Below are 11,989 nucleotides of genomic sequence, written 5' to 3'. Positions count from 1 at the left end.
GTATTGTGGTTATGTTTAAGAAGGGGAGTGGTAGCTGGGCACAGTGGCAAGTGTCTATAGTTCCAGGTATTGGGGAGGCTGAGGCAGGAGGATTGCTTGAGCCCAGGAGGTTGAGGCTGCAGTGAGCTAAGACTGTGTCTGTGAATAGCCACTGCACTCTCCAGCCTAGGCAACATAGCAAGACCCTGTTTCTAAAGAAAAAAAAGAAGTGGGAGAGTCTTTATCTTTTGGAGACATATATGCTGAAATGTTTACCAATGAAATGGTATGTGATACCTGGGATTTGGCTCAAAATAATGGGTGTTGGGAGATAAAGGGAACAAAAATAGTAAGGAGTTAGTAGTTTAATTGGATGGTAGGTACATAGCATCTCATTATACTATTGTCTTTACTACTGTACATACTTGAAATTTTCTATTATGAAAAGTTAACATATATTTATACCATTCTACGCTCATCCAATTGACAAAATTTCCAATATCTGACAAACCCAAATTTTGATAAGGGAAGCTCTCACAGCTGGTGGGAATGTATTCCTACAGCAACTTTTTAGAGCAATTTTTGTATACCCCATGATCTAAAAACACCATGTCTGGATATAAATCCAAGAGAAACTCCAGTCTATTAAGAGACACATAAAAGCACTTTTTTTTTTAAATTGGAAAAGCTGAAAATAATCAAAATAGATAAATTTTGGTATCTTTGAACTTTGGACCAGAAGCAGTAGGGGTAATGGAGAGATTTCTAAAAGGCAACTACATGTGGAGCTGAGAGCCTAGGCTGCATCAGGGTAGACTCAGCTCTACAATGTTGACCTTGTGCCCAGGTAGGGCCAGGCTCTTTCTTTTGAGACAGGCTCTTGTTGCCTAGGCTGGTCTTGAACTCCTGACCTCAACCGATCCTCCTTCCTCAGCCTCCCAAAGTGTTGGGATTACAGGCGTGAGCCACCGTGCCTGGCCTTGGGCCAGGCTCTTTACTACATACTGGAAAAGCAGAGGTGATGTCCCTTAAGAGGTTCAAAATCTAGATATGAGAGCTGGAGAAGAACTAATGCATGATCTAGCCCAACCTTCCCATTTCACAGATGTGAAAAATGAGGCCCAGATAAGTTAAATGACCTGTCAAGGGTGCACCATTGGTTTGTGGAGGAACCAGGAATTGAGACAATTCTCCGACGCTCAGCAGAATCATGAGATCCAGGAGACATATATTTAGGTTGAATTCTGGCTCTGTAACTCACTAGCTGTGACCCTGGCAAAGTTATTTAGTGTCTCTTTCCTCAGAAGGATAATAATACCTACTTCATAGGTTGAAGTGAGGAATAAATGAAATGATATACATAAAGCCCTTGACTTAGAGACTGAAAAGGAATAAGATCTCCGCGCGGATAGGTTAGTTACTCACTATTATTGATATAATGTCAGGCCTTAGCAAAAGGACAAGATGTTACATTGTACATTGCTCCCAAATAGTTGAGTCCACACTTGTTAGATCCAGGATGGCCAAGGCTCTGAACCAAGTTGAAGACTTGTCCGAGGTCAGTTAGCTGCTTTCTATTCCAGGTCCTCTCTCTCCCCCTGGCAGGTTTCCACGAGAGAGTGAGCATAAGGGACTTGCCACCTTCCCACTCTGGATGGCTGCTCTGGTCTCTGAGGCTCTTAGTGAGAGACATCACAGGGTAGCACAGCTCTGTAATCCACGTGGATCCCCACTCCACTGTCCTCTGAGCCCCAGCTCCCTGTAAAATGAGGATAACGGTAGAACCTATATCATGAGGTGGTTGTGAGGATTAAATTAACTGATGCCTGGCATATTGTAAGTCCTCAATAGATGAGAGCTAAGATGCTGATAATGCAAGAAGCCTGCCACAGGGTGCTGGGCTGGGAGATAACAGAAAAGGGTCAATGGCACTTCCCTCCTCCAAGTGCTTCAGTCCAGTGGGGGTACAGTCAGAAGTCACTCCTTTCTTTCCCTTTCCTTCCCGGCTGTGATGTTTCAGGTGTAGGTCAGAGCTCAGGGGAACCAAGGGATTCCAGCTGCTGGGTCCTGCAGGGAGGCTGGCTTTAAGAAGGATGGGGCCAAACTTCCTATGTCTGAACTCACCCACGTGCTCCCTTCTGCTGGTGTGAACTCCATTCCCAGCTCTGCACATCCGTCTCCAACTACTGGAGCCAAGGCATCAGATGCTCTGAATAATAAAGCCATCCAGAAAGTTCTCCGTGGGGAGCTGGGCACCATATTCTGGTTTGCACCCTTGGGGCCAGGCAGCCAGGAATATCACAAAAAGTCTCACCTAGGCCGGGCGCTGTGGCTCACGCCTGTAATCCTAGCTCTCTTGGGAGGCTGAGGCGGGTGGATCGTTGGAGCTCAGAAGTTCAAGACCAGCCTGAGCAAGAGCCGAGACCCCGTCTCTACTAAAAATAAAAAAAAAAAAAAACGTTAATTGGCCAACTGAAAATGGAAAAAAAAAAAAAAAAATAAAGGAATAAAAAAAAAAATTAAAAAAAAAAAAAAAAAAAGTCTCACCTCAAAGCTGAGCTCCTGTCCCAAGCACGCTGGAGCCACAGAGCCCAGGGGGATTCAATACCCAGGTCCTTCTTTCTCCTGATTCCCTCTTCCAGTGAGACCATGTGTAGTTTTCACCCAAGACCCGATTTTGACAGAGCCTGACAAAACAGTCTCAGCAGGCCCGGTGACCTTTGTCCCAATTTTCTCAGTCCTAAAGAGCAAAAGCTGTTGAGGGGCAGGGAAAGACACAGTAAGACCAATAGGAGGTGAATGGAACTAGTTAGATGTATTTGTTTCTCCTGTGGAAGCAGGATTTGGAGTTGCTCTTTCTAGCTGACGTCAAAGCTGTGGACTTGGATCTGCTCACAGGCTGCAGGCCTGAGCGACAGCTGGTCAGATGGCATATTTGTTGTACACTGTGAGTTCCTCCAGGGCCGGGGCTGGGCCTTGTTCCCCACTGTTTGACCAGCACTCACCACCTAACACAGTGTCTAGCACTGAGGGGTCAATCAAAAAATATCTGTCAAATGAATGAAATTGCTTAGTCCCAAAGTCGGCCAATGGGCTTAGATACCCAATTGCATGCTCCCAGCCTAAACTTTTCCTTCTAAGTACTTACTATGCTTGCAATTAAATAATTGCACATGCAATTATTTGTTTAATGTGTGTCTCCCTGACAAGACTGTCAGCTCCCTGGGGCAAGGACTGCTGTTCACAGTGGTATCCCCAGTGCTTAGACCTGACATGTAGGTAGCACTCAATAAATGCTTGTTGATGCCAAGATATGCACCCGCAATAAATAAATAAATGCATGCTTGTTGAATGAATAAATGAGCACAGATGGCAGAGGTGGCCACAGTGAGTGGGTCAGTCCACCCGCCAATCATGAAGGCCTGAGCTGCCGTAGGTGGTGAGCCCATTCCCAGGCCAAAGGAAACTGGCATAAGGTTCTTTATTTCAAGATGCTGACAGTGTTATGGGAGAAATGTGGGGATGGGGGTGTGTTAATGTCTAGGCTGAGCTGTTCTAAGAAAGAATTTGTCCCCTAGAAAAGGTCTATTTATTTACAAAAGAGAGAAAAAGGAGTGGGAAGCAGGTTTATCAGGTGGTTAACCAGGGACCTCCCTTTGCCTCCGGTTAAGCAGTGATTTGGAAATTTAGCCTGGGGCAGACAGGCTGGATTTCCACTTGAAATTAATGATAAAACCTATTTCACAGGGCTGTTAGAAGGCAAAACGAGATGTGTCAATATTTACTACAGGGTCTTGTGATGGCACCAATGCCCAGTAATGCTTTCTAGAGTTGTTATCAATATTCTTTTGCCTTTTAAGATTGCCCTTGGATAAAGAGCAACTTGGATGCCATCACTTGGAGGAAGATATTTAGGGTAGAACCCTCGTGATAGGTGCTGGGCTTCACCAAGCATCTCCTGGGGCCAACTAGGCCAGACGGCTGGTGAGTGGGAGTGAGTCACCTAAGTGACAGAGATGCAATTCAAAGTGACTTGGGCGAGTGTTGGCCCACACAGCCCTGACGTCCGGGGGAAGGCTTGTTTGTACACAGTGGACCCAGAGGCTCAAGCAGTGCCATCAGATAGATGTCTCCTCCCATCTCCACCAGTCCATCGTGCTGTCTTCTATGTAGGCGCCTGCCACAAAAAGGCCGAGGCTCCCACTGGTGGCTTGCACCCCAACCTCTCAGGTACCACAGGCAAAAGGGAAAGTTTCTCTTCCCAAAACACCTCCAGGCTTGGCTGTAATTGAGTCACGTGACTACTCCTAAGCCAATCGCGGTGACCAGGGGATGTCAGGCTCTGATTGGCAGAGCTGAGCCACAGCCTCCCCTCTCCCTGTGGGCTGGAGTCCGCCCTGCGCACCGGGAAGGGAGGTTCCCCAAGCAACACGTGGTTGCAGTTGCCAGAAGAAGGGAGAATGTTGCTGGGTCAGCAAAACGACTATCCACTGCAGATTGCAAAGCCCTCTGCAGGTCAGGTGACACGGGCAATGTCACCATGAGCCCGAGCAAACATCAATTCTGTCAGACAAATAAAGTGATAGGATCTGGAGGGATTCCCAGAGGGCAATGGAGCATTGCTCAGCTGTCTGCCAAAAGAACTGTTTTATAGGGCCCAGATGAGGGGGAGGCCTCACGCACTAAATGAAAGGAGGCACAAAAAACTCAGCAATCTAGATTAGTAATATTTTAATGTGTTATTTTATGAAACAAACATTAATGCCAAAAAAAAAAAAAAAGAAATCCACAATGACAAAAATACCAACATTTTAAATAAAGGTGGGATGAATAATAATGCTGTATGGAGCCATATTGGAGACTGGGGTAAAAAGAAAAAAAATCAGAACTACTGATCCTGCTTTTATTTAAAATTTCAGTATTTTGTTCATCATGAATTTCCTTGCATTAATTTTGATTTTTAAAATATTTTGATGACTGAATTTTTTGGTACCTCCCTAAATTTTGTGCCCAAGGCAGGGCTCTCATTCCCCTTGCCCTAGTCCAGGCCCTACTGTCTTATGTGGGATTTGCTGGGAGCAGAGAAGGAAAGCCACTCAGAAATGAATGGTTGTATCCAAAACTGGCGTCCCCTGGTGGGAAGAGCCCTGGGGCTGGAACAGGAGGCCTGGAATCTGTCCTGGTTCTCCTATCCGTGTGCTGGTACTCTGTCACCTTGGGAAAATCTGTTTTCCTCTCTGGGCCTCAGTTTCTCCACTTGCATAGGAGAGCCAGGGCAGGATTAGTGTATTTTAAGCTATAGAACCCAATCTCCCAATCTAGCAAAGAGATTAAGAATGGAGCTGTTGGCCCAATGTGGTTATGTACCTGTAGTCCTAGCTACTTGGGAGGCTGAGGCAAAAGGATTGCTTGAGGCCAGGAATTCAAGACCAGCCTGGGCAAGATAGCGACACCCAGGCATCTTAAAACCTGCAGATTCCATGGCCTTACCCTAGTCCTACAGAATCTGAACCTCCAGGGACAGGGTCTAGGAATCAGCATTTTGAACAAGCGCTCCTTCCCTGACAGGTGGCTGGCACCCATTGAAGTGTTTGTGTCCTCCCTAATGAAGTCATTTTTAGACAATCTCAGGAGTTATTTTATTCTGGAGCTTTCACTACAACAGTCCCTCTGAATGTCCACGGTGAGAGGAAAGAACACAGGAACAGTCAGATAAGCCCACATAATGAATCATGGTTAGCCAACTGGAAACAGACCACAATGAGATCTCTGGGGGCCCCTTTTCAGGCAGAACATCCTGGCTGGCGGCCCCTCGCTCTGCGAGCCCACATTTTGTATCTGGAAGAAATTGTCTGTGCGTTCTCTCTTCTTCCGGAATGGCACTGACAACCTCAGGAATTATTCATTGAATTATCAGGTTTCTTATTAGTACACTAATGGGAGCTAGAAGTGAGCATTGCCAATGAGACTGTCAAGGGAATTCATTTTAGACTTTGGAAAGGTGGCAGATTTTTGTCAGCTGTAAGGGCAACAGCCATTCATTCATTCATTTATTTTATTCACTAAACTAGCTTGGCAGATTCATTGGTGAATAAAATATTTCCTCTGCTTTTTTAATTTCAGCTTTACTAAGATATAATTCACATACCATACAATTCATCCATTTAAAATGTAAATTCAGTTATTTTTAGTATATTAACAGAGTTGTGCAACCCTCACCACGATCAATTTTTAAGAATATTTTCATCACCTCAAAAAGAACCCCTATCCCAACAGAAAGAAATGATAAACGTTTAAAGTGATGGACTTGCTAATTACCCTGATTTGATCACTACACACTGTATGCATGTATCAAAATATCACACTGTATCCCATAAATGTGTGAAATTATTATGTATTGGTTAAAATTTTTTTTTTTTTTTTTTTGAGCCAGAGTCTCGCTTTGTTGCCCAGGCTAGAGTGAGTGCCGTGGCATCAGCCTAGCTCACAGCAACCTCAATCTCCTGGGCTCAAGCGATCCTCCTGCCTCAGCCTCCCGAGTAGCTGGGACTACAGGCATGCGCCACCATGCCCGGCTAATTTTTTTATATATATATCAGTTGGCCAATTAGTTTCTTTCTATTTATAGTAGAGACGGGGTCTTGCTCTTGCTCAGGCTGGTTTTGAACTCCTGACCTTGAGCAATCCGCCCGCCTCGGCCTCCCAGAGAGCTAGGATTACAGGCGTGAGCCACCGCACCCGGCCTTTATGCCTCACCTTTTGAAGGGCTCCTAGCCTACCAGACATAGGTGCTAAGACAAGTCCATACATACTACCTCTGCCAATAGGATGGTACGAAAGAGGGACAAGGCAATGGAGTATGATTAGAACCACATGCTTCTGCCATTACTATCTGAATGATATAGGGTATACATATAAAAAGAAATGATGTAGGGTGTAGGAGCCAAGAAAAAAGTTCTTGGCCCTGTGAAGGTTTGTCGAAAAGTTAATTCACAGGCCGGGCGCGGTGGCTCATGCCTATAATCCTAGCACTCTGAGAGGCCAAGGCCAGAGGATTGCTTGAGTTTAAGAGTTCTGAGCAAGAGTGAGACTCCACCTTTACTAAAAATAGAAACATTAGCTGGGCACTGTGGCATTCGCCTATAGTCCCAGCTACTTGGGAGGCTGAGGCAGGAGGATCCCTTGAGCCCAGGAATTTCAGGCTGCACAGCTACGATGACGCCACTACACTCTACCTGAGGTGAGACAGTGAGACTTTGTCTCAGCAAAAATTTTAAAAAAGGAAAATTGAACCCTCCTCCCTCCCCCTACATAAAAAAAAATTAACTCACAAAAGGCAGATTAATTGGAGAAAAGGTATATAAAATTTATTAACATGTACATGGGGAGAACCACAAAGTGATTGCCCAAACCCCCAAAGGGGTGCAGAAGCTTGTGTGCTTTCTTGAGGTTTCAGAAAGAATGGGGGCTCAGAGCATGGCCAAACACAGGTTATGGTCATAAATCAGGTGATAGTGGCAAGACAGGTGAGGAGGTCTGGCTAGGAAAGGTGCATTGTTATGTAGATGAACCTCAGTGGCAGCTGTTCTCAGAGAGAAGATGGTAAATGTTTCTTTCAGACCTTTCAAGGTGTCAGACTCTCAGTTAATCTTTCCTAGATCCAGACAAGAGATCTGGCTGCATTCATGCAGGTTCTCTGCAGATGCAAATCTCCCCCAGAAAAGACAGCTTTTCAGGGCTACTTCTGTTTGCCAGCTTGCTGATAATCATCTCAAAATATGTCACAGAAATATATTTTGGGAAAAAATATTTTGATTTCTTTCAAGGGACAAGCTCCTTCACATTTCTGTACCAGTTTTCTCATGGGCAAAATGGGATCAATATTTTCTTTACCTTATAGGACTGCTGTGAGGATTGCATGGGGCAACCCATATTAAGTGCCAAGCTTGGCACACAGCAAATGCTTGAAAAAAGTGTGCCATTATCATTTTTCATTCAGAGATTCCTAAGAGTAAGTATACTGGTAAACCATTTACTATAGTGATAGTGAAGTCTTCATTCATTCAACAAGTGTTTATGTATTTTGTTTGTTTGTTTGTTTGTTTATTTATTTATTTATTTATTTATTTTCTGAGACAGGGTCTTGTTTTGTTGCCCAAGCTAGAGTGCAGTGGCCTCATTATAGCTCACTGCAACCTCAAACTCAAACAATCTTCCTGCCTCAGCCTCCTGAGTAGCTGGGACTACACAGGACATGCCATCATGCCTGGCTAATTTTTCTATGTTTTATAGAGACAGGGTCTCACTCTTGCTCAGGATGGTCTCAAACTCCTAACCTCAAGTGATACTCCTGCCTAAGCCTCCCAGCATGCTAGGATTACAGGTGTGAGACACCTCACCCATCTTCAACAAGTGTTGATTAATATTTGTTATGTACTCTGCACTCTGAAGGAAATACAGTTGATCTAAACATAGCTCCTACCCCCAGGAGCTTATAATGTGTAATCTGAATGGCAAAACCAACTAGCACTCACTTCCATATATTGTGATGCTATATATAGAGGTGATATATTTCAGTGATATTATACTGTAATATTATTAAAGGCCCCAAAATTGCTGTGGGAGAAGGGACAAGAAGCCTTGAAAAAAACTTTTGGCTGGCCTGATGGTAGTACATTATCAGAACTTATTAACATTAGTGTCACTAAAGTTGGTATAAAACTCCCATTGCTAAATTTGACTGGCTTATAAAAATAAAAAGAAAACAGAAAAAACTTTTTGTTATGAAAATATTGAAATGTCAGGAAAGTAGAAGTAGTAAACTGAATACCTATATATTGATCATATAGCTTCAACAATTGTCAATATTTTACCATATTTTTTCACTCACTATAAAATTTATGGCTAAACCATTTGAAAGCTAATAACAGAGATTCTAACATGTCAACCTTAACCACTTTAGTAATGTGTTTCCAAAACATAAGGTCATTCTCTTCCATAACCACAGTATACTTACCATATCTCACAAAATTGACAATAATTTTCTTATATTATCTAATACCAGCTCCATAGTCAAATTTCCCCCATTGTCTAAAAACATGGTTCTTATATCTTTTTAAAATTAATAAACCAAGATATAATCAACAAATCAAGATACACATCTTACATTTGGTCATGAGATTCTTAGGTCTCTTTAAGTCTAGAACCTCCTGTCCATGGCTTTTGTTTTGTTTTGTTTTTCCAACATTGACTTTTAAGAGATCATGGCAGTTGTCCTATAAACTGCCGCACATTCTGGATTTGCCTGATTGTTTCTTTGTGCGTTGTTTAACCTGTTCCTCTATCCCCTGAAGCCAGCTCCAAAGGCCTGATTTTTGGCTCAGTATTTTTGGCAGGAGCCAAATTGGGTGGAGTTATGTAGTCTCCTATCAGGAGGGAGAAAAGGAATGCAAGTCCTTTTAGATTATCAGACCCAGAGAGACATTAAAATGAGTCAGCAATCACAGCCTACTCCTTCCTTTGAGCTAGGTATTCATCTCTCAAAACTGCTCGCTATTGCCACAAGTAGCCATAAATTAACCTAATAATGCTGCACTGGACACTATAACCCACACCCATAGCTTAACAACATATAGCCAATCAGTGATCAATGTTATTTTTACAAACCAATGGGAATTCCTGATAACACTTTGTATCAACCCACTCCCTCCCTCCTTTTGCTTTTAAAAACCCGCTTGTAACAAAGGCTGAATGAAGCTCATATCCAAGGTTACTTTGGTCTGAGTCTTCCCAGCAGTTGTCCTCAGTTTGTCTCAAATAAACTCTTTGAATTATATTTTGTGCCTCAGTCTCTTGCTTTTTTTTTTTTTTTTTTTGAGACAGAGTCTCGCTTTGTTGTCCAGGCTAGAGTGAGTGCCGTGGCGTCAGCCTAGCTCACAGCAACCTCAAACTCCTGGGCTCAAGCCATCCTCCTGGCTCAGCCTCCCGAGTAGCTGGGACTACAGGCATGCGCCACCATGCCCGGCTAATTTTTTCTATATATATTAGTTGGCCAATTAATTTCTTTGTATTTATAGTAGAGACGGGGTCTCGCTCTTGCTCAGGCTGGTTTCGAACTCCTGACCTCGAGCAATCCGCCCGCCTCGGCCTCCCAGAGAGCTAGGATTACAGGCGTGAGCCACCGCGCCCGGCCAGTCTCTTGCTTTTAGGAGGCACTTAATGCTGGTTGTCCCACCACCGGAGATGCTAAGTGTGGTCCTTGGGTTAAGGCAGATACAGGAGGAAAGAACTATTAACTCTGCTGGGGGAAGGGCTACTTCTGTTTGAAAGGTCTTCACAGGCATTGGCACTGGATTTGGGCTTTAAAGGGTGTGTAAGGGCCGGGCGCGGTGGCTCACACCTGTAATGCTAGCACTCTGGGAGGCCGAGGCAGGCAGATGGCTCAAGGTCAGGAGTTTGAAACCAGCCTGAACAAGAGCCAGACGCCCGTCTCTACTAAAAATAGAAAGAAAATTAATTGGCCAACTAATATATATAGAAAAAATTAGCCGGGTATGGTGGTACACGCCGGTAGTCCCAGCTACTCGGGAGGCTGAGGCAGAAGGATTGCTTGAGCCCAGGAGTTTGAGGTTGCTGTGAGCTAGGCTGACGCCATGGCACACTAGCCTCGGCAACAGAGTGAGACTCTGTCTCAAAAAAAAAGAAAAAAAAAAAAAAGGAAAAAAATAAAAGGGTGTGTAAGAGCCTACTGGGTGGAGAAAGGGAAGGGAAGGGCTTTCCAGGTACATGTGGAGGCACAGCGTAGGGAAAGAGAATGACAAGCTTGAGGAAGTAGGAGGTGGTAGCCAGATGTGGGTTGAGAATTATTACATTAATAATAACAAGCAGCACTTAGGGTGAGTTTACTATGTTCCAGGAACTAAGTGACTCATTTAATGCTCAGACTGTCCCCTGGAATGGGTGATACCGCCCCCATTTTAAGGATGTGGAAATCAGGGTTTAGCCATATGCAGTAACTGACCTGAAGTCAGGTCACTAGGCACTGGCAGACTCGGGATTTGAATCCGAGGGCCAGACTACCTGAGCCCCTGCTTTTAAAGTGACTAAACACTTGGGGGACGATGATAGCGGAGGCAGGTTGGGGGCAGATGGAGACGGGCCTTCTCGGGCATTCTAAGGAGTGCGGATGTTATTCCAGTGGCAATGGGGAGCCAGCGAAGGTTTCATCAGAAGGGCTGTGGGCCGTGATGGATGGAGGGAGGGCTGCAAGCGTGAGCCCTCGGGTTGAAGGACCAGCGCTGGTTCACGCCAGCCGGCCCCAGGGGACAGGGGTGAAGGGAGGGACTGAAGAGCCTCCCAGACCTGGCTCACAGACCGTCACTGTCTGCCGCAGGGGGAGGGGCAGGCGACGCTGTTTCTCCGCGGGACCCCCCCCTTCCCAAAGCACCAGCGCCGCACGCCCAGCGGGGACAGGGGGGCGCAGCACCTGCACCCGGTTCAGATGCACGCCCCTCGCTTCCTCGAGGTGGTCCCCAACGCCGGGCATCCGGCGTCCAGTCCGCCACGCAGTGGGGAGATGTGAGCTGCAAAGACCGGGCGACAACACCAGCTGCAACCTCCGAGGCCCAGAGAGGGGGAGCGACTGGCCCAAGGTTGCACAGCCAGATGTCGGCAGAAGCGAGTCTAGAACTCGGGCCATACCTCTTGACTGCAAGCCCGCTATGCTTTCTTGATGCAGATTATTCCAGAATCCAAGAGGAATCAAGACAGTCGCTGAGAGCTGTGGCCGCTAAAATGCCGGATCCCCCCCGGGATTCCGTTTTTTTTATTGCTATTTTCCCACCGTGGGAATTCTGAGGACCCGGCGGGGCGGTGGAAACCGGGGCCGCAGGCGCCCTCCCTGCCCGGGTCGTTGTCGCACAGCCCCTCCACCCGCGTCGTCCTGGCACCGCCTACGCGTACCCCGCACACCGCCACTTGGGGTGGAGCCCGTTGTGCCCAGGACACACTG

This window comes from Microcebus murinus, chromosome 21 (assembly GCF_040939455.1).
Source record: "Microcebus murinus isolate Inina chromosome 21, M.murinus_Inina_mat1.0, whole genome shotgun sequence".
Taxonomy (NCBI): Eukaryota; Metazoa; Chordata; class Mammalia; order Primates; family Cheirogaleidae; genus Microcebus; species Microcebus murinus.
This window is presented reverse-complemented; position numbering follows the sequence as displayed.